Raw genomic sequence first — 21,612 nt, forward strand, 5'->3', positions numbered from 1 at the left:
CTTCCGACCCTTAATCTATGAATCTATGAATCTATGAGAGCATCCGGACCTCCTTGGACCTGTTTGTGATGCACCTGCTAATGCATGATAAAATGCAATTTGCTTTACTGATCACTTCATCACATTGACAACTTATGTTCATCTTGGTGTCAACTATGACTCTAAGATCCCTTTCTGCCACTGTGCTGCTGAGAAGGTCATCCCCCAGCCTATAGAGGTATGTTGGTGATTCTTTCTACGCAGGTGCAGCACTTTGCACTTCTCTTTGTTGAACTGCATCCTATTCTTCTCTGCCCATTTTTCCAACTTGTCCTGATCTGCCTGGATTCAATCCCTTCCCAGTAGTGAATTTGTTATACCCCATAATTTCATGTCATCTGTAAATTTGGACAGGGTGCTTTCCGTGCCCTCATCCAAGTCACTGATGAAGACATTGAAGAGCACAGGTCCAAGGACCGAGCCCAGTGGGACCCCAGTGCCCACATCCTTCCAGGTCGATACTGACCCATCCACCACCACTCTCTGGGGGTAACCCCTAAGCCAATTTGCCACCCAGCTGACCATGTAATCATCTACATCAAAGCCTCTCAGTTTGTTTATGAGAATAGAAGGTGATACCATATCAAAGACCTTCTTAAAGTCCAAGTAGATGACATCTACCTTGACTCCTGCATCTAAGCATTTAGTGTGACCTGGTCATAAAAAGAAACATGTAATACTTGTTTGTGTTATGGGAATAGATGTTTCCATGACTTGATAATATGATATGGAGTCTTTGGTTTTGAATGTGGCCCAAGCCTTTCACTTGCTTGTTTTGGTCCAAGACCAATTAAAAGGGATTTTTTAAAGTATTTTTCAAAATAATTAAAAAAAAAGCAACCCTGAAAATTTTATTTCAGAAGTATTGAAAATAATATGTATTCATCCCTTCTATCTTTCTTAACATAGATCAAATTTGACACAAAAAGATCCCAGGTTTGCAATCAATTCAACTTAAAAAAAGCCAAGTTGTTTCTAACAAAATATTTGGTCACTTCTAAAAGAGGAAGCTTTCAGTTTGAAAATGTTGAAAAGAAGTGCTTCAAAATGTCAGGTTTTTATTCCCTCTACTTTTTAAACAAAAACCAGTCAACAAATTGAGCTTGATTTGTGTAATTTATTCCACTGTTTTGTTGCTGGTAAAACTGCATTTTTTAAAATATTTTACTTTAGGTGTGGCCAACCTGTGGCACAGATGCCACAAGTAGCCCTGGCAGTCTCTGTGTGTGGCACGCGGCAGATAGGACAGGTAGCAGGAAGTAAAACACCAAACTGGGCAGGGAGCACAGGGAAAGAAGCAGCCAGAAAAGCAGCAGATCAGACAGGGAGCACAGGGCTGGGAGCAAAAAGCAAAGCAGTACATTGGGAAGAGGAAAGAGATTGGTGTGGCATTTGGGGAGTATCAATGCCAAATGTTAACGCCAACTCCCCACCACTTCCCCATGTAAATCTAAATTGATGCACTGCACTATTTGCTGGGATGAGTGTGTGCAGTACAAAACCTTGTTCTAGCAGGTTCTCATCTTCATATTCTTAACAGTCTGAATAATTTAATAAGATATGAAGCCTAAAGTCAAATCTTATTGCTAAAGTTGGCTGTTCCTGCAGTTCCCACTCCCTTAAACATAGAAGCTGCATGCTGCTTGTCACTATAAAATTGGCTACAGCATTGGGCATACTACTAAGTGTAGACAACGCAGGAAGAATTGAGTAGTCTTGCACTGTGTCTGATGATATTCAGTGTTTTTTTCCATTAAGAATATGGAGGATGAAGTAAGGAATACATGCAGATACTTGCAAGTTAAACAAGCCTAGAAGGAACTGTTGAGATTTAGGAAGGAAGGATTAAAATTCAGAATGATCTTGATAAATTAGAGAGCAAGACCACGATCAATAGAATGACATTTTCCTTAAAGAATAATGCAAATTGGTTCAACTTCCAGAAGGAAGGAACCAGTATAAATGTATAGTATGGAGAAAACCTGGCTAGACTGTAGTACAACAGGGAAAGATCTCATGTTACTCTGGAGGGTGCTGCAGTCTATTTATGCCCCAGTGTGAGGAGGCTGCAGAGAAGGTTGGATGGTATTAATGGAATATTAGTTGTACAGACCATATACCTTGTTGAGATAATTAAATATCTGTGTGAGGTATAACGGGCAGCTGTCAGCTTATCAGATACAGAACGGGGGATAACTGACTTGGCAGAAACACCACTGAGAAAGATCTAGGGCTTGCGGTGAATTACAAATTCAACATGTATCAACAATGCAATGCAATTAGGGAAAAAAGAAAAACATCTACATTCAGTTGTGGACCATGTTAACAGGAGTCCTGAATGCACAACACAGAAGGTGACCAGGTCACTCTTTGTGGTGCTATTTAGGCTTCAGATCATGGTGTCCAGTTCAGGGCATCATACTCTTTGGAACTGGAAAGGGCCCAGAAGCAAGCAAAAAAGGGGGATAAAGGGGCTGGCATGCAAGCTGGATTCAGAGAGGTTTGTGTGCTTAGACTGTGGGATGGGAGGGGGTGAATATGAGAGCAGTTTTCAAAGATTTGAAAGGCTGACATAATGAAAAGCAGAAAGAAATGTTCTCCTTTGCCACAGAAGTCAGGAGAGGAGGCAAGGGGCTTAAGCTGAAGCAAAGCAGATTTAGATCAGAGAATCATAAAAAACGAGGGTGGGAAGGGACCTCACATCTAGTCTTACCTCCTGCTCAAAGTAGGACCAGCCCCAACTACATCATCCCAGCCAAGGCTTTGTCAAGTTGGGTCTTAAAAACCTCCAAGGATGGAGAGTCCACCACCTAACTGGGTAAGTTGTTCCAATGCTTTACTACCCTCCCAGTGAGAATTTTTTTTCCTAATATCCCAATTAAACTTCCCTTGCTGCAGCTGGAGCCCATTGCTCCTTGTCCTGTCATCTGCCCCCACTGAGAACAGTCCAGCTCCATCCTGTGTGCAACTGCCCTTCAGGTAGGTAGATCAACTTCCAGGAAAAGCTTCCTCACTGTCACCGCAGGAGGACAGGGAATGAGTGGCCCAGAGGAGTTGTGGCATTTCCTTCATGGGAGGTTTTCAAGAAAAGGCTGGACCAGCATCTCGTAGTTGTTTCAGAAACATATGCAGGGATGGGCCAAGATGTGGTGTGGTCCCTTTCAGGAATGGTCCCTTTCAACCCCATGATTGAGAGCTGAGCGCTTTATTGAAGAATGCAGGCTAAGGAAGTTCACTATCCAAAACCGAGACCCCAAAATGACTCACTCTGACCACCATTCTGCCCTCCAAGTGCTAACCTTCTCTAACCCAGCACAAAAATCTTCCCCTAGCTACATATTTACAGAGATGAGGCACAGTTTCTTCCATCATCAGAAATGAAATGCAAACCTTCCTCCTTGCCCGCTTTGCTACCACAATGGCCACAGGCACAGAGGTGCTCCTGTATTCTTGGGAAGGGGCCTCTTGCCCTTACATAATACTTCCTCCATGCTTTTCTCTACAGACTGTCTTCAGTGCATACGCACATCCTTTATCTCTAAGACCAGAAAGTCAGAGTGTTGCAGGGCACAAAGGTACCCTGCTCCTAGAGGGGCAGAGGCTGCCTGGGAAGAGGCCCAGAAAGAAAGAGACAGAAGCCCAGGTGCAGGTTACCAGGGCAATAGGCCAGAGGGTAAATTAGCCTGTACCCATACATGGTCAGCTGACCGGAAGGGGCAAGGCTCTGGGCCCATATAAACCCCAGAACAGGGCCCAGGGAGGGCAGTTGCCTGCCATCAGCCAAGGGGGAAGGAGCTGTCCCAGAGCAAGCAATGGGGAGAGGCCTATGTGGAGGAGCAGCTTCCAACACGGCTAAGGGATGGAGCATTCCCCAGTAGGGTTTGTCAGAGGTTATGGCTGAGCAGCTTGAATTTATGTTGCAGCCCAGGGGCTTGTATTTTGTTTATTGTTGTATAAGACCGCTGGTTTGGGTGAGGCTATTAGGGGATGACGGAGGCCTCATAGAGGACTCATGGCAGCGTGGGGACCCCAGCGCCAGAGGGGGCACAGCACTTTGCGGGGTTGCAGAGAACCCAAGTACCCATGAGATGCCAAGCAAGACAGGGCAGCGGAGAGCCCAAGCACCCGTGAGGCGCCGAGTGAGACAGGGACACAAAGGGTCCAGGAAAGACAAGGGGGCCAAAGTATAACAAGGCCCGGACTGAACAACATCAGTACCATCAGCGAGGCTTGGGGTGTCGTAAAGGGGCGGTTGGAGCTACGCATATAGCCCATAAGGCTAGGATACCCCAAAACACCCACTGTAAAATGGGACCCACAAGAGGTCTGGAAGTCCACGGGGTCAGAGAGTGCAGGAAACCATGTCCAAGAGGACCTAAAGGCAGCCTCCCTACTATATATTTTCCATCCAAGATATGGCTGGCGAGAATTGAGGGGGCCCATTGAGCCAACTTAGCACAGTAAGGGGCCTTGGGAGATCATGGCCATCCTTTAAGGACCCCATCCCATGACACAGAGCAATCAATGTATAGAGGTATGATTAGTGCATTGCATAAGCCCTTACCTGGTGTCCTGGGGGCCTCCTGGGGCTGCAGCAGTAGTGATCCTGCCGCTCGAAGCCTGGTCGGCAGCCACAGTGTGGCTCTGGGCAGCCTGGCTCTGCTTTTGATTGGCAAATGTGCAGCTCCTCTTTTTTCTCCGTGGGTTTTTTTTGACCCCTGGATATCCCGGGGTCAAAAAAACACTCAATGCTGCTCTCTTGCAATGCAGAGAACAGCTGAACATGCAGTATGTGGCACCGCAGATGTGCCTGCAGCACCACATACTGCATGGCGACACTTGGCTGGACACGACCTATGTGTCTTTCCTAGACAGTTTGTTCTTTCTCTGATCCCCTACCTAGAGGATATGTAGGTATGCTTTGGTATGGCGTCATTTTATGCCCATGTTTCTTCATGCTCATGCTGGAGCAATGTGTTTGTTACTTGGAGCTATGATGGTTGGTACCTCTATGGGTGTATTCTGTCACCAAGCTATCAAACTCAAAGCCAAGTTCCCTATTACCACCACTATCTCCCATCCTACTAGCATCATTACACTGCAACAGAGATGTTTCTACTAATCTTCATAGCAACAACACTCTCCTGCCAATCCAACTGTTTAATAGATTTTTAAACTCAGACGAGACCATTAGATCATTGTCTCTGGTCTCCTGTATAAATGCATCCACTTCCTCCATCCAGAGCACAATTGCATCTGCCTGAGCAAAGTCCATCTTTCAAAAAGGCGTCTGTACATTGATTTAAAAATGTCAAGAAAAGAATCCACCACTACCTTTTGTAGTTTGTTGAATGTGTTAATCACCCAAGTTAGGATTGTTGAATGTGTTAATCACCCAAGTTAGGATTATGGGCCTCTTTTTTTCATTTGAATGTTTCTGTTTCTCTACTCTTATGCACTCATTCTAAGTACGCTCTTCTCCATTAAATTAGTGAGGCCTAATTAAATTAGTCACTTGTGCTTTTCCTTGTATCGATTAAATTGATTGATCTCCTTAATTCAACCTATCCTAAAAAGAAATAACCGAAGTAGCAAAAATTTCAGGAACGTCTCCCCCTACTTTCCTCAAGTCACGCCACAAAATTTTGCAGCCATCCCAATGGGAAGTGATGGTTGGTTTGCGTACTCCAGGCTTCACAGCAAGAATTTGCTTTCAGATAGATGAGTAGGTTCCAGGTTTAGGGATTAGCTTTTCTCTTAAGATGTGGTTCACAGGAGAGAAACACAAGGTTTGACGTTCAAAACATAAGGTTTATGCAACAGACTATTTGGACTAATTAAGTTCAGACTGGGGAGAAGAGGGGAATTGTGGGAAGTGTCTGAAGGTATAATGTGAGCAGGTTACAGATAAATTATCATCATTAGTCAACAAAAACACAATGAGGCACTCTGTGAAGAGCGGAAGCTACTGCAGCTAGGAAGGTTCAAGTGATGCCTCAAGGGAAACGTTATCACTGTGTACACTCAGTTTGGCAATGGAAGGAGCTGTTAAGGAAAGCAGTGGGACTGCCATCGCCGGAGTCATTCCAGGGTAGTCACCCATATTTCTGTGCTTTACAGATAATAAAATTCATACTGTTAAGATGCCACGGGGAAAGACTGGATACCCCCCCTGAGCTCCCTACCACGCCAAATAGCTCTGTGCATAGCTATCGTAGGCTACATCCAACAAGTTCCTTCAATTTGAATATAGAAAGAACGGTGGTATTAGGACTTCCCGAGAGGCAGGAAGTCAATTCTGCAATCGCCAAGCACATATTAAGCATAATGTTCCCAAAGATGGGAATTTATATAACCAGCTTATTAAAGTGCAGCAAATTGGTATCAAGGCTTGGATTAGAAAGAGAGGATGATGGAGTCTTGTTCCCATCCTCAGATCATAGCTCTCTGGCTGGATCTCAGCCAAGTCCCTTAGTGGAAGTGAGACTATTGATGGTCTCTGGCTGTGTATTCCCATTACAGGCCTCCACTTCAGTCTGGCTCAGGTGTCAGTTATAAATTGGCAGACGCCAGCATGGGAATGAGCTGAGGTAGAATTGGAAGACGGCCCATGGTTGAGAGAGAAGTGGAGGTTGTCTTTCAGAAACAAAGTCCTCTGACAAAGCTGTGTGGGGGCTAGGTCTGGATGCACAGAATATGGTGCAAGTCTAGATGGAGCTACCCTCCTGGGTTTGGGTGGAGACCCAGGATAGGTGTGAGCAAACCTGGCACACCTCTAAAGCATTGTATGCATAAGAAGTAGCTAGTGAAATACCAGCTGGTGATGCCAGTGAGGATTGGAGCAATAGCAGATCTCTTTGTGGGTCATAGACTCAAATAGGAGGCATTGTAAAGAGATCTGGGTTTGGGGCGCACAAGAGGGCTGCCAGCATTTTAGGACTTCAGATGCCAAGGGACAGATCTGAAGATTTTTATCAATGATAACACAGCCTAAGCAAACTATTTGGGGGCTTTCTTGCTAATCTTTCCCCAAATGAATCATTCTGTTTTAGCTGTGGCAATGCATGAGATGGCTTTATGAAAGGCACTTACATGAGTAACATCAAGGCTAGTCAGAAGCAAGACGGCCACCGTGCCCTCAAGTCATTCTGCTGTGCATTTTGGTTGCAGAAGACAGGCTGTGCAAGTTCACCTTCTGTTTGGAGACGGTTGTGATACGTTGGGATTTCAGCCTGGAGCTTCAGCTCCAAGTCTGCATTTGCTGTTCCATTGTTGAACAGAGACTCTTTATTGCAATTTTATATTTGACTTAAAGAACTAAACGGTCATTCTCTGCTCATTGAGGCATAAATCTATTCAGCTCCCGATCACAATGCTGGAGCATCCACAACCAGAATAATTGATTTAACACTTGAAATAGAGCCCATAAACCCAGCTTATGATTTGGCTAAACCTAAGCCACCTGTGGTAGTGCTGACATCTATTGTATAGCACATTACAGGGACCAGAGGGAGCTGGGCAGGGGAAGCTGTTGGAAAGATGCAATGAATGAGTGCTGCATGTCCAGCCAACTTCTTCTGGGCACCTGTGCCACTTTCTCTGCTGTGTCGTCTCTCTCAGTTGGCCAAGGGGAACTGAAATATCTCTTGCCCATCTGCACTAGTAGGATGGACAAAGAGATTTTTCCCCACTAGGAGTGATTAAAATCTGTAATACGGCCAGGATGTGAAGTTCATTTCCTCACCAGCACTGCTGCTTGTCAAGCCCTTGCTCTAGTGCTGGAGGGTGTTGTGGTTGACAGAGCTGGATGGCAGAAATAAGCAGCAGTGTTACAATTGGGCATGAGAACTGTAAAGGCAGCATTTGTAGACGTATGTAAGGTACAACACACCATGATATGCAGAATCACAATTCATCCTGGACCTGCTATAATCACAAGTGCAAATAGGCTTACACTCGGCCTGAGACCTTGCTTTGTCTCCCTTGTTTACCAAGGTCATTCCACCCAGATCACTGTGTGACACACAGTGATATCTAGTAAATGTAGGAAGCACCTGAAAACTGTACTATGGAGCACTGTGTTGAAGTATAGCGTGTCCGCTCTGCATGCACTACCTTCCTACAAAGTGTACTAAAGCAGCACGAGGTATGCGCCAGTGAACTCACTCTCTTAGGAGTGCTTAATGGCATGGGACCAGCACTGTGGTAAGACCATTGCAGCCTATCTGTTTTGGAGGACAGCAGAAAGTCCAGATCGTTCTTCTTGCAGTTCATGAAGAATGTGAAACCCAATGAAAAAGCAGACAGGGGAGAAAAATGAACGTGCAGCAGGTTTCCTAATATAAGTCCTACGTAACATCAGCTCTCTCTAAAGAAGTCATATGTTCAATATACTTCCAGATCAAACAGCTATGCTTGAGAATGAAACGGACCCCGATCTGATTACAGACAGAAATGCTGAGAGCAGTCCTTCATGGGCTGGTGGTGGTAGATGGTGCCTCATAAAAAGGATATAGGTCCTACTCCTCTTGTTAGGTATGGGAAATCTCTTCTGCTTAAGTAGCAAAGCTCTTAAGCTAGATTTTGGGGGAATGGAAGGATCATTGTCTTGTGCCAGCTCTGCAGGTCAACTATGACTTGCACAATATTTCTGCATGAGTTGTATAACATATGCAATCAAGTCACCCCAACGGGTCTTTCAACCGGATACCATAGAAGTCAAATAGGTGTCTTAGGGTAATTATCCCATTCTTTTAGGAGCCAGGACAGGCAGTTTTCCATGCTGTATCCTAAGTTGCTCTGTTTAGTAACACAAGTGACAGGTCATCTATCACATCTCCTTGGTTGACTGTCTCTCCCTAGGCACCACAGTAATGTGGATAGTGTTCTCCACAATGGTGGACTTTGTGTTGGGGCCAACTTGGTATAAAATATTTATCCATCTATGAATGATTTAACCTTAGTAGTTCATGTTGCTTATATGGCCAGCTGTTCCTGGGGTGTGTTTTGTTTCTGATATGTACCAACCAGCGAAAGACTTGCTTTAATGAGGCCCAACCAAAAGCTCCAGCTCCTGGCTGTATCCTGCTTCTAAAACCCCAGCTGCTGTCCATGTGGCTGTCCCCCTCGCTGTCAAACCCTACCTCAAAGCTGCCACAGTGCACCATGCAGTGGAGGAGAACATCTTTTCCCTATATCATCCTGCAGCAATGGGCACTATTTTTGCATGCACAGTGTTGACACAAAACAGGGGAAGTTGGAGGTATGAAAACTCACTCTACTTTGGCATCTCTACTTGCCTACTTTGCAGGAGACTTGGAATAAGTCAGTGGATTGTATTCCTAGCTACTCATGGGATGTTTTTACAGCAACCCAGGGAGCGTATCCATCTGTTTTCCTTCCAGCAGTGGCAAGTGTGTGACAAATTCTGTGCTCTGCTTGAGGAAAACTCAGCCATTTGTTTCACTGTTGGAAATGGAGATGTCTTGAGCAGCCTGCCTGCATTTGGTGCAACTCAGGGAAGTCTGATCACTGCAAGGTGAGTGCTCAGCACTGGTTGTATATAGGCCTGAGAATATCTCCAGATGAACATCTAAAGATGGCTACCCCCAAAATGACTAGTCCCTTTTTAAAATCTTGCTTCCTTTGCTGGACTTGAGACAGAGGGATGAAGTGCTACATGTGGATGAGCATAAGGAGACATGAACTGGAAGCCATGAGCTGCCTTAAAGGAGCTCTTTTGCAAAATCTCGCCTCTTAAGTGCTTTTCCGAAGATGACAAAAGGAAGAAAGGGTCAGAGTCCAAAGTAATAGTTGACAGTTTCTCAGGCTTGATACAGTGCTTAGATCCTGCTTTTCCTATGATCCTCAAGATATTATCTAAAGATAGTATCTCTGTGTGTGGTCTTCAGTCTTTTCATACCTAATGGGGGTCCTTACAAACAGCAAAGTCTTGAAATTATGAACGTTTTGGTGGAAAGCTTGTCTTTAGGCATACGGCACCAAGGAAGAGGGGAGCATATGACAGTATTTAATCTCCCGGAAACAAATTAGAACTTTTTTTTTTCACGTAATTAATAGTTTTCAGTTGTCATCTGCAGCAGTTACAATATTTGATGTGGCTTAGCAGAAGTCTCTAATTTCATACATCAATAAATGTTAGATCAAGGCATGAGAGCTATCAAGCATAGTCATTGTTTACAGCGTATTCATCTTCACAAGCGCTTAACTATAAACAGAATAGCTTTCCACTGAGCTTTGCTAAAAACATATATCAATCAAGATGACTTAAAATGCAAGAAAGTGCTGTGAGAAACCCAGTAGGTTCTCTAGGAACTTTGGGAAACAAATAGTTCAGGCAAATTATTGTGTTTTAGAGGCACAAAAGAGATGGGATCCTACGAGTATTATGCCAAGGGAGAAATGATCCTTGCTTCCTGTAGCTGCCAGGCAAAAACATGCCTGTTCACTTGCAAATTGTTTCAGTCTAGGCAGGCTACACTAACCTGCAAAGACTGAATCAATTCAGGCTCAGGCTTTTTGAATGTCGGTCCCTAGCCTGAATGTCCTTGAAGCCCCATGGCCACAGGCTGGATCCAGAATTCATAGGTTGCTGACCCCCGTCACAAGGCACTGTATGCCGGCAAGAGGGGGATGGAAAAGAGGAACAAATAAACTGTTGGGAAGGCATAAATACAGGGCTCTTCTCTTGTGGACTGGGTCTTGCAGCACTGACTCACTTAAAGGCTAGCTACTGACAGGTGGTCATGGAAGTGAATCTCTCAGTACTGGGAAAAACCGTGCGATCCATTTCAGCTGGTGACCAGAAAATTGAGAGGTTGGCTACCATTGCTGTCTACAAAAGACCTTGCAGAAACACAGAAAGGGAGGAAGTCTTGGTTTTTCTGCCTTTTACCACTGACCTTGAGCTACTTCACATACAAAAAGCAGAGGGAATGGTGGGGGGAGGAGAGGGGAGTAACTCCTTTTTAAGTAAATAGCATTAAAAGCTCTTCTAAAGCTCTTAGCAGTGCAGAATGAGTTGCTGCTTTGGGGTCTTGCTTATAGGGCAATTCAAGAGTGTCTTTGAGGCCCAAACCCCACCCACAGCACAGAAGAACTGCCCAGGCAAAAAGGCCAGACTAGGACTCTATGGACCCAGCTCCTCACTGGCCAGGTTTGTCGGCACTGGAAAATAGTGGCCAGACCCATCTCTGAGTAACACAGGCTTGCCTAACCCTGTGCTGCAAGCTGAGCATGCAGCTTCCATCCCTGTTGCACAGCATTTACTCTCTACAGGTTCAATCCTACATCTAGTTCCTGAGGCTCAGGCCCCTGGTGCCTGTGCTAAATTCTACTGATGTCAAAGGAACGACACTTGGGTGCACAGGTCTCCCTCCCCGCAGGGATTCCTGTTGGTAGGCCTGAGAGACGGGAGGGTCTAATGGCATATACTACAAAGGAGAGCACGGGGAATGAAGGCAGGGCTAAGGGTGTTGCTTAGCTAGTAGTTTCAGTGCAGTGGGTTACTTTTTTTATTAAAGTTTTTCTGTTTTTTAATGACTCATTTTTTTGGAAAATGACCCAAGATGTTGCACAGTTTTTGAAGTACTCTTTCCTGCCATGGCAGGGGGGCGGGCTCGATGATCTGCTAAGGTCCCTTCCGACCCTAGAAACTATGAAACTATGAAACATAGGGCAGCGGGGGAAACTGAGTCATGGGAAGGAGATGTGACTTTGTTGAGTATACAACCAATGATAGAACCATCACAATGCCTGCAAAGGCTCGGAGATTAGGGAGCTGACTTGAGACTTGGGCAGGCACCTGGGTGCAGTATCCTGTTTCACGTCACATTTCCTGTGTGGCCTTGGGTAAGTTGCTTAGTCTCCTTGAATCTCCATTTTCTAGTTGCAAAATGGGTATAACAACAGTTCCTTACCTCCCAAGGGTTATAGGAGGATAATTATGCAGCAGGGGAAGTTTAGATTAGATATTAAGGATGGTAGTAAAGCACTGGAACAAGTTAATGAGAGAGGTGGTGGTATCTCCATTCTTGGACATCTTTAAGACCCAACTAGACAAAGCCTTGCCTGGGATGATGTAGTTGGGGCTGGTCCTGCTTGGAGCAGGGGGTTGCACTAGATGTGACCTCCTCAGGTCCCTTCACACCCTCATTGTCTATCATTCTGTGACTGCAAAGAGCTTGGGTATGGTGTCAATGGGGAACTTCCAAGTTCTTGACATGGCTTGTGTGGTTAGGCCTCTGTGTGGTCCCTTGCTGTGACAGGATGGCAAATTCCAAACTGATCCCAGCAAAGAGCTTTTGTCAGGAACAAAATTAACCAGTGGCATTCCCTGCCACAGGAGATCACTGGGTGTAGACACATGGCACAATTACTATGGAAGGATTTACATCAGGATTTTACTTCCTAGGACATTTATGCCCGTCAAGAGTAAGCATGAAAATGGCTCTCCCAAGCTGACTGTCCCTAGGAGTAACAGCACCTGATGACTGCAGGGAGATGGTGTGCATTGAGCAAACAGCTCCCCCAGGCATGGGATTGATTAGGAGAACAGACACATGACTGTCACACCGGTGTAAGTTATGGAAGTATATAGCTAACCTCATTTTCAGTAGGTTATTGTTATCCTGTAGTGGAGTGATTAACATCACGAAGACCAACTTGATTTCTCTCTATGATAATGTGACAGATTCTGTGGATGGGGGGGAGAGCTGTGGATGTGACATAGCTTGACTTCAGCAAGGCTCTTAACATGGTCTCCCATGACATCCTTATTACTAAGGTGAGGACATAGGGAGTAGATGAAGGTACTGTAAGGTGGATATATAGCTCATTGGATCATCATGTTCTATGTGTAGTCATCATTGGCTCAATGTCTCTGGATGGAGGAGTCCTCATAGGGCTCAATGTCTAGGTGGGAAGAGGTATCAACTGGGTCTCCCTAGGGGTCTGTCCTGGGTCTGGTGTTGTTTAACATCTTCATTAAGGATTTGGATGGTGGGACTGAGTGCATGCTTAGAAAATCTGCAAATGGCACCAAGTTGGATGCAGACACTCTGGAGGGCTGGGCTGGGATCCAGAATCACCTACTTAACATGGAGAAATGGTCTGAAATCAATCAGATGATATTCAACGAGGATAAGTGCAAAGTCCTACACTTGGGACAGAATAACTACATGCACAAATACAGACGGAGAAATGCCTGGGTCAGCAGCAGTGCTGTAGGGAAAAACTGGAGGTTATGGTAGATCATAAGCTGAGTATGAGGCAATGGGGTGCTTTTGCAGCAACAAAAAAAGATCAAATTCACACTGGTTTGTATTAACAAGAGTGTCTCTTGGAAATCAAGGGAAGTGTTTCTTCCTTTGTGTTCAGCTCTGGTAAGGCCTCACCTGAAGTAATATGTCCAGTTTGGGCCCCACACTTCAGGACAGGCTGAAAAACTAGGGTTATTTACCGCTAATGTGAAGAAGAGAAGACTGAGGTGGGGATCTGATAACAGTTTTCAAATACCTAAAGGGAGATGACAAAGAGGATGGAGGTGGACTTCTCTCTGTGGCTTTAGGGGACAAGACTACAGTAGCAATGGCTTCAAGCTGCAGCAGAAGAAATGTAGGGTGGAGGTTAGGAGGAACTTTCTGACTATGAGGGTGGTCAAGCATTGCAATAGGCTGCCTAGAGAGGTTATGGTATCTCTGTCCATGGAAATTTTCAAGAACAGGTTGGACAGAGGCTTGGCTGAGATGGTTTAATCAGAGATGATCCTGGCTTGAGCAAGGGACTGGATTAGATAACTTTATGAGGTCCCTTCCTACCCTGCTTTCCTGTGATCCTATGATCATGTATCTGCTTCACTTTTACTAGTGAATAAAACTTCTACTACATGTTGTTACAAAGTGGGCAGTGTTTTTTTTGGGGACCTGGTTATTCTTGTTCTTGATAAGTATGCTGCTGGGTCCATATCTTCTGGAAGGCCTGTAGCACCAGGGGAGAAGGGGGATGAGATATCCGCCCCCTGGTGCTAGCAAGCTGTCTTCCAGGACACATCTACACATGCATTAACATGTGTTAGTTAACGTGCATTAAATCTAGTACCTCCATTGTAAGGTACTAGGAAAATGTGCATCAGCCTGTCTTCATGCACATTAACTAAAGAGCACAATTTTAAAGTGACGCTTAATACACACTAGCCTATTTGAATGCACATTAACTAAATAGCATGCTTTTAGTGACACTTTAATGTGCATTGAAATAGGCTAATGTGCATTAAAGCGCATGTGTAGACATGCTCCCAGATTCCAAAGGTGATGCAGAAAAAGCCCCCCTCAGATCTGTGTTTGGTAGCAAGAACTCATAAAGACTGATTGTCCTTGGATAGTACACCAATTGGTCTGATTAATGGTCAGTCCAACTTACTGATTGTCCTTGACAGGTATAAGCATCATGTGTAATTCATGCTCCCCTAGGTCTCTGAGTGACAGGTGTCCCAATGCCTGTATTTATACTTGTGTACCCTCCCACCCTTGTGCCAATTATTTCTTATTTTTCTCTCTCTCTTGAGATGTTCGCCTGTACTTGTTTCATTTGCCAAGTTTACACACCTGCACTTCAGCTCTTGTTAGCTCTGTCTCATTAGTCAGTTCTTACTTTTTACATTCATCCTCAAATTTTTCAGCTGCTGTTTTCATGCTCCCTTCAGTGTCTTTTGCTCCTTGGTGTGTTCTTATTACCTTTTTTTTTCTTTCTTATCAGGTCATCCAGCGGTCATGAGGCCCCTTTCTCCCATTCTGCTTTTTGGTACCATAGCTTACGGCAGCTTAGCATAACCACAGCCTAGTGCAACCTGAATTTATATGCTGCGGAGTAAATTAACAAATGTTCACACTCGGTGACAGCAAAATAGAGAGGAGTCAAGGCAGTAACACGACTAAAGGGAACATAGACACCCATATGGGAAAGATAATGGGAATATCCAGGGGTTTAATATTTAAAAGATTGCAAGTCAGGATACGTTATGGTAATAGGTTCTATGCCTGTACCTAAGAGCCATCCTACCAGCCATACTACCAGGTTCAAAAGCCCTTCCTTAAGAGATCCTTAAGGACACATGAGCATCTAACTTCCATTGATATCAATAGGAATCAGGTGTACAAGTACCTAAGTCTCTTAGACTTTGCCTTGTGTTTTTAGTCCACAACTTGATCTATGCATTTCATTTTACTGTTAAAAGAATATCATGCCCCACCAAAAGATGCATAAAAAGGGGAAGTAAAAGACATCTACAAAACACCCGTTTTTCTTCCCCTCCTACCCAAAAGAGGAAAGGACGCCATTAAACTGACATTTGTGATAATACATTATGGCAGGTGAATTAGGCAAAGAGTTAATTAAAGTCTGCGAGTTAATTAATGAGATCCACTGCACATTAAAGATCATTACTTCATCTGAAAAGAGTAATTAGAGAGTTGTTTCTGGTATGCCTTATTCTCCAGGGTGCTGTGCTGACAGGGCACATAAGTCATTCAATGTTAAGCAAATAATCCACTGATCTCAGCATTCACAGTGATTATTATATAAATGTGGGAAGTCAAGCTGCAGTAGGACTTTCCTTTACAGAAGAGTTTCCCTCTTGCTGTCTCTTCTAATTAACCCACGGGTGACTGTAGCATCCCATTTCAACCAGTTAGTCTTACCTGGAAAACTTTTCTTTCTAGAGAAGCAGTTTCATCCAGTGACTAAGGCAGCAAAGATTGGGTTTCAAAGGCCTGTCTCTTGAACTAAGCTTCACCACTGGCTTTGTATGTGACTGAACACAAACCCCCACACCTCTATTTCCATCCTTCATGTCCCTTCTCTAGTAGTGGGGGAAGTTTAGATGGGGGCCTGGGCTCTAGTGCAGTGTGAAATTTCGGCAGCCATTTCATTTCAGAGGTGTTTCAGACCATTTCAGCATCTGAAACACTGAATCCATATCGAAACAGATCTCCTTGCTGCCACTGCCCATCCCGTGCATCCCCACATTGCCAGGGCAGCACAGGACAGGCAGCGGTGGCAAGGAGACCCCGGCACGGATCTCTGCTCCCTGCGGAGTGGAGTCATGCAGCAGGGACCACCAGGCTTGCTTGCTGCTCTGCGCTGCTTCCCTGCCCTGCAACCCACCATGACTGGGATCAGAGATCCATACAGGGGTCTCCTCACCTGCATGGAGGCCAGTGGCTCTCCGCCTCCCCCGGATGAGCCATGCACAGACCCGTCCTGCTCCCCACTGGGGCCCTGTAGCACCTGGCCCGAAGCCCCACGCAGCTGGGCAGTAGGGATTTGCAAAGCTTGCAGCATGTTTGAAACAGATTCAGAGGAGATTCAGCCAAAATGAAACAGGACGGTGATCTGAAACACCGAAACGAATCACTGTCCTCCAAAGCGGCCAAATCTGAAACCACATCGGAACAGAGCCATTTTGCACAGCCCTACTGGGCTCTATTCTCTGCTGTGCCACAGACTTCTTTTATGACCCCGTGCAAGTCACTTAGGCCTTTGTTTCCTCTTGTGGGTGTAATCCTGAGTCTGGCCTAACTGGTAGTCACTAGTAGTCCAAAATTTAGATCCTTAAGGACCCAACATAGTGTCAAGTTCTGGGATCTCCCCATACGTTGTCCAGGGTGCTTTGTGCTGGACTCAGGCTGTGGATTCCACTGGTACCAGCACTTGCCAGCTCTTAGTCTTGTGAATGTAGAAAAAAAAGTCATATTAAGTGTAATACATGAAAAAAAAAACATGTACTTTGTGAACAGTAAGGAGCTACTCAATAGTTATAACCAACTTCAATCACTTTACTTGTAAATCAGACATATCATTGCCAGCTTCCATAGTTCAGAGGTTCTTTCTTTTCTCCAGGTCTTTCTAAACATTTTGTGAAGTGGTATTTTGATGCTTTGAATCCAGATTTCAAGCATTCAGCTGGGAGATTGTTTATCCCTGGTATCTTTATTATTTCTCAGTTTTTTTAACAGGGATCTGTATCTCCCCTAGCAGAGGCTTTACTATTTCAATTTCAGAGGTTTCATATTCAGCAGCTCTTCCTTCATTTTCATGTTCTTCAAAATATTCCTTTCAAAACTTCAGGATTTCTTGCCCTGCTGTCATTGGATTCCTGTTTTATGTCATACACGACTGTCAACTTTACCTGGTAGCCTCTCCTCCAATCATTGACTCCTTTAAACAGTCTCCTATATTCCTAGCCAGTCACTCCCCAATATTGGTGCATGCAATTATTCTTCCCCAAGTGTAGACTTTTGTACTTGTCCTTGTTGAATATCATCTGATTGATTTCAGACCATTTCTCCACTTTACCTAGGTGATTCTGGATCCTAGTCCAGCCCTCCAGAGTGTCTGCATCCAACTTGGTGCCATTTGCAGATTTTCTAATCATGCACTCAGTCCCACCATCCAAAACCTTAATGAAGATGTTAAACAACACCAGACCCAGGATAGACCCCTAGGGAGCCCCAGTTGATACCTCCTCCCACCTAGACATTGAGCCCTATGAGGCCTCTTCCCACCTAGACATTGAGCCCTATGAGGCCTTCTCCATCCCTAGACACTGAGCCAATGTTGACTACACATAGAACATGATGATCCAATGAGCTATATATCCACCTTACAGTACCTTCATCTACTCCCTATGTCCTCACCTTAGTAATAAGGATGTCATGGGAGACCATGTTAAGAGCCTTGCTGAAGTCAAGCTATGTCACATCCACAGCTCTCCCCCCCATCCACAGAATCTGTCACATTATCATAGAGAGAAATCAAGTTGGTCTTCGTGATGTTAATCACTCCACTACAGGATAACAATAACCTACTGAAAATGAGGTTAGCTATATACTTCCATAACTTACACCGGTGTGACAGTCATGTGTCTGTTCTCCTAATCAATCCCATGCCTGGGGGAGCTGCTTGCTCAATGCAAACCACCTCCCTGTAGTCACCAGGTGCTGTTACTCCTAGGTCCAGTCAGCTTGGGAGAGCCAATTTTGCTCCTGACACAACCTCTTTCCTGGGATCAGTTTGCACTTTGCCATCCTGTAGGAGTAATGAACAACACAGAGGCCTAACCACACAAGCCATGTCAAGAACTTGCATGTTCCCCATTGACACCATATCCAACCACCATGCAGTCTATCATATTTGTCCTCCTAGAACGCTTAGGAGGTAATGAAGTGTTGTTATACCCATTTTGCAACTAGAAAATGGAGGTGCAAGAGACTAAGCTGCTTACCCAAGGTCACACAGAAAATGTGACATGGAACAGGACACTACATCAATGTGCCTGCCCAAGTCTCAAGTCAGCTCCCTAATGATCAAGCCCTACTTCCTTTGTACCCATTGTCATGGAAGATGGGTTCATATGGTCATGGCTGTGCACTGACTGATCGTGTAATCCTGGACAAATCCCCATTACTTTGGATGACTACATGTTGAGCGCAAGGATCCAACCAGTTATGTATCCACATTAGAGTACTTTCATCTGGTCAGTATGTTCTTAGCTTCTCATGAGAAAGTTGTGAGACTGTCAAAGTCAAGAAATATCACAACCACTGCTCTCACCCATCCACACAGCTGGTCAACTTATCAAAAAGGTAAATCATGTTGGTTGGACATGATTCTTGGTGAATCTATGCTGTCTATTCCTGATCAGCTTGGTCTCCTCCATGTGCTTCACACTAGATCCCTTGAGGACCGACCTGCTCCATGATCTTTCCAGGCATTGAGGTTGTACTCACTGGTCTGTAATTCCCTGGATCTCCCTTCTTTCCTTTTTAGGGATGGGTACTGTATTTGCCCTTTTCCAATCATCTGTGACTTCACCTGATATCCATGAATGCTCATAGATGACAGCTAATGGCTCCAAAATTACATCCACCAATTCCTTCAGTCCATCCAGCCCTGCTGACTTAAACAGCCTAAAGTAATAGAAGAACTGGGTACAATTAATTACACAGCTAGATGCTTTCATCTCCTTCCCTTCCCTTGTTGCCAACTGCACTCATCATCTTGTAGCCACCCCTCTTTTCTTCAGCATCCATAACAAGATTGCCTCCTGCATTCTGCCAGGTACCTATGGTTTCTCTGGTCTTCGTCTTACTTCCGACATACTTGTAAAACCCCTTCTTTTTTTTTTTTTTGCTTTTTTATATCCCTTGCCAAATACATCTCAGGTTGTGCCTTGACTTTCCTAATTTTGTTCCTGAATGACTGTATTCTTCCCTAGTACTATGGTCCGGTTTCTACTTTTTATAGGATTCTTTCCTGAGTTTCAACCCATTGAAGAAACTGCTTTCTAGCCAGGATTATCTCTTGTCTCCTTTTGCAGTTCTATCCTTAGGCCCTTCTGTGTTGGCAGAGTTCTTGCTCATTGAGCTGCTCTTGCTTTTCAGGGACTACCTGTGCATGTAGAAACTCAACGGTAGGTGCCTGGATTAAAAAGCATGGCCCTGTGTCTGCACTGCTCTAATTCAGATGGCAAAGCAGGAATCGTGACATCTGCTGGCTTGTTGTATAAACAGGAACACCTTAATATAAATAACCCTTGCTTCCTTTTAAAGAGCAGGGTTTTGAAAAGCTTCCAACCATGAAGCCACACTGGATGCAACTGTTGCTGTCCTCGGTGTATTGCCATGTCCCTTGCGGATTGTGTTAATTCTTTCTAGAATTTGTCTGGGGAAGTCTTTGGGGAAAGCAGCTTATGTTTGCCTTTACACTTCAACCCAGCAAATATGCTAGTGTGCAACAGCGGCTCACTTCAAGCTTTGGTAGTGTCCATGCACACTTCTTTCCATGCTATTCCTGTTAGGAAGGCAGCGAAAAATTTGGTTTTCATCTGAGCATTGGTAGCTGACAATGCTCTTCGGACCCTTGTTTTCCCAAACCATGTTCCCTTGGCCCTTTCTTAGGTTATGCATATTCTGTTCCCATGCTCTTTTTCTGAGACTGTACGTCTGTCGCTTCAAACCTCCTGTCCTCTTTTTTTCTCTAGTGCATTCCTGAATTCTACAGAAGTTTTCAATGCAAGAGCCATGCAGGCCATAACCCACTAGCCATAGGAGTTTATAAAATTGCTCTATTTCATATCTGCTTTTAGAGAAATTGTCTACACCCAAGGTACGGGCAGATAAAATGTATACTAATATATATATATAAATTGGCTAAACTGGAGATTTTAATGGAAGCAGATTATTGTGGGGGAGAAATCAGCACTAAATTATGAAGCTTCTTGAATTCCTATAATGAGTCTGATGTTGGTGTTACTGAAACCACTTAGCTGTTGTCAAAGTCTGGCTCACAATCCCCTCTGTACAAAACCTAAAGTAAATACACCACTATGAATTGTGGTTTTCATTCATCAACAGTCCTTTAGAGGCCAGAGCTATTAATTGATAGATAAAATAGCTGAGGTCAGAGTCATCTGGCTAAAGCATTAAACCTTGGATAAGAACATGCCTTATCCTTGATTTGGCGTCAGTGGGCCCAAGAGAGATGTGAGTGTTAAAAGCAGGGGCATACTCTTAAACAACAGGTAAATCCATTGCATACTTATAGCTGTGGGTCTTGACAGAGTACAGAGGAGTTTATCCTTGAATAGAAAAGGCAATTTTCATCTCTAGTGTAACTCTCAAATAATCAACAGGAACAGCAAGTGCTTTAGCAGCTCTGGAAAACAGGCCACTTCAGCCATGGATGGATGGGACATTTCCATCTGTGTAATCCTCATTACATTAGAGTGTAGGAAAACAAGCAAGTGGGCAGATGGCACAAACCACTACCCCAGGGTGACTTTGTCCAACCTGGTGGAGAATTTCTGCAAAAAGAACTGGAAACAAAACTTTACCAGTGTAAGTTATACCCATTTAGTTTTATCTGTCTATCTCCTACCTTCAGGAAAAAATGCAAATATGCCATTATCTGCTCCCCTTTTGCCTAGCAGTGAGTCTCTACAATTGTCATCCACTTTTGAGCTATCCCAGGATAGCCACACATCTGTCTGTTCCTGATATTAGCACCGGCATGCAAAAGGAATGTAACGGGTGTCTGATCGTACCCTGATCTTTGCATTTAGACATCTAAGTAGGTGTCTAACTTTAGATGCTCATACTTAAAAATAATAACCTAAATCTCAATCCAGTTACTAAACAATGTGACCTCCTGACTCCCAACATTACAAGGGAAAATGCATGATGTCAGATCCAGACACAAACAACAAGTGTATTTCAGACCAATTCCCAATCTTGCTGAGCTCCAAGAGCCCCAGACATTTTGGCCTAATCACAGATCTATGTTTTATTTGTCCTTTAGCCCTTTGGTCTTACCAGGAGGCTAATGAAAGGAATTACTCTGTGCTTAGAATAGCCCCAAGGGAAAAATAATAGGCTTCAGGATGGAATTAATAGCTTGACTTATCATTTAAAGTAACAGCTACAGAACTCCCTGTCTTCAGCACGTTGTGAATTGAGAAGCAGTTAATTGGTTTTAAGGATGAGGCAGATGGGAAAG

This window comes from Gavialis gangeticus, unplaced genomic scaffold, assembly GCF_001723915.1.
Source record: "Gavialis gangeticus isolate Ggan-Ray unplaced genomic scaffold, GavGan_comp1, whole genome shotgun sequence".
Lineage (NCBI taxonomy): Eukaryota > Metazoa > Chordata > Crocodylia > Gavialidae > Gavialis > Gavialis gangeticus.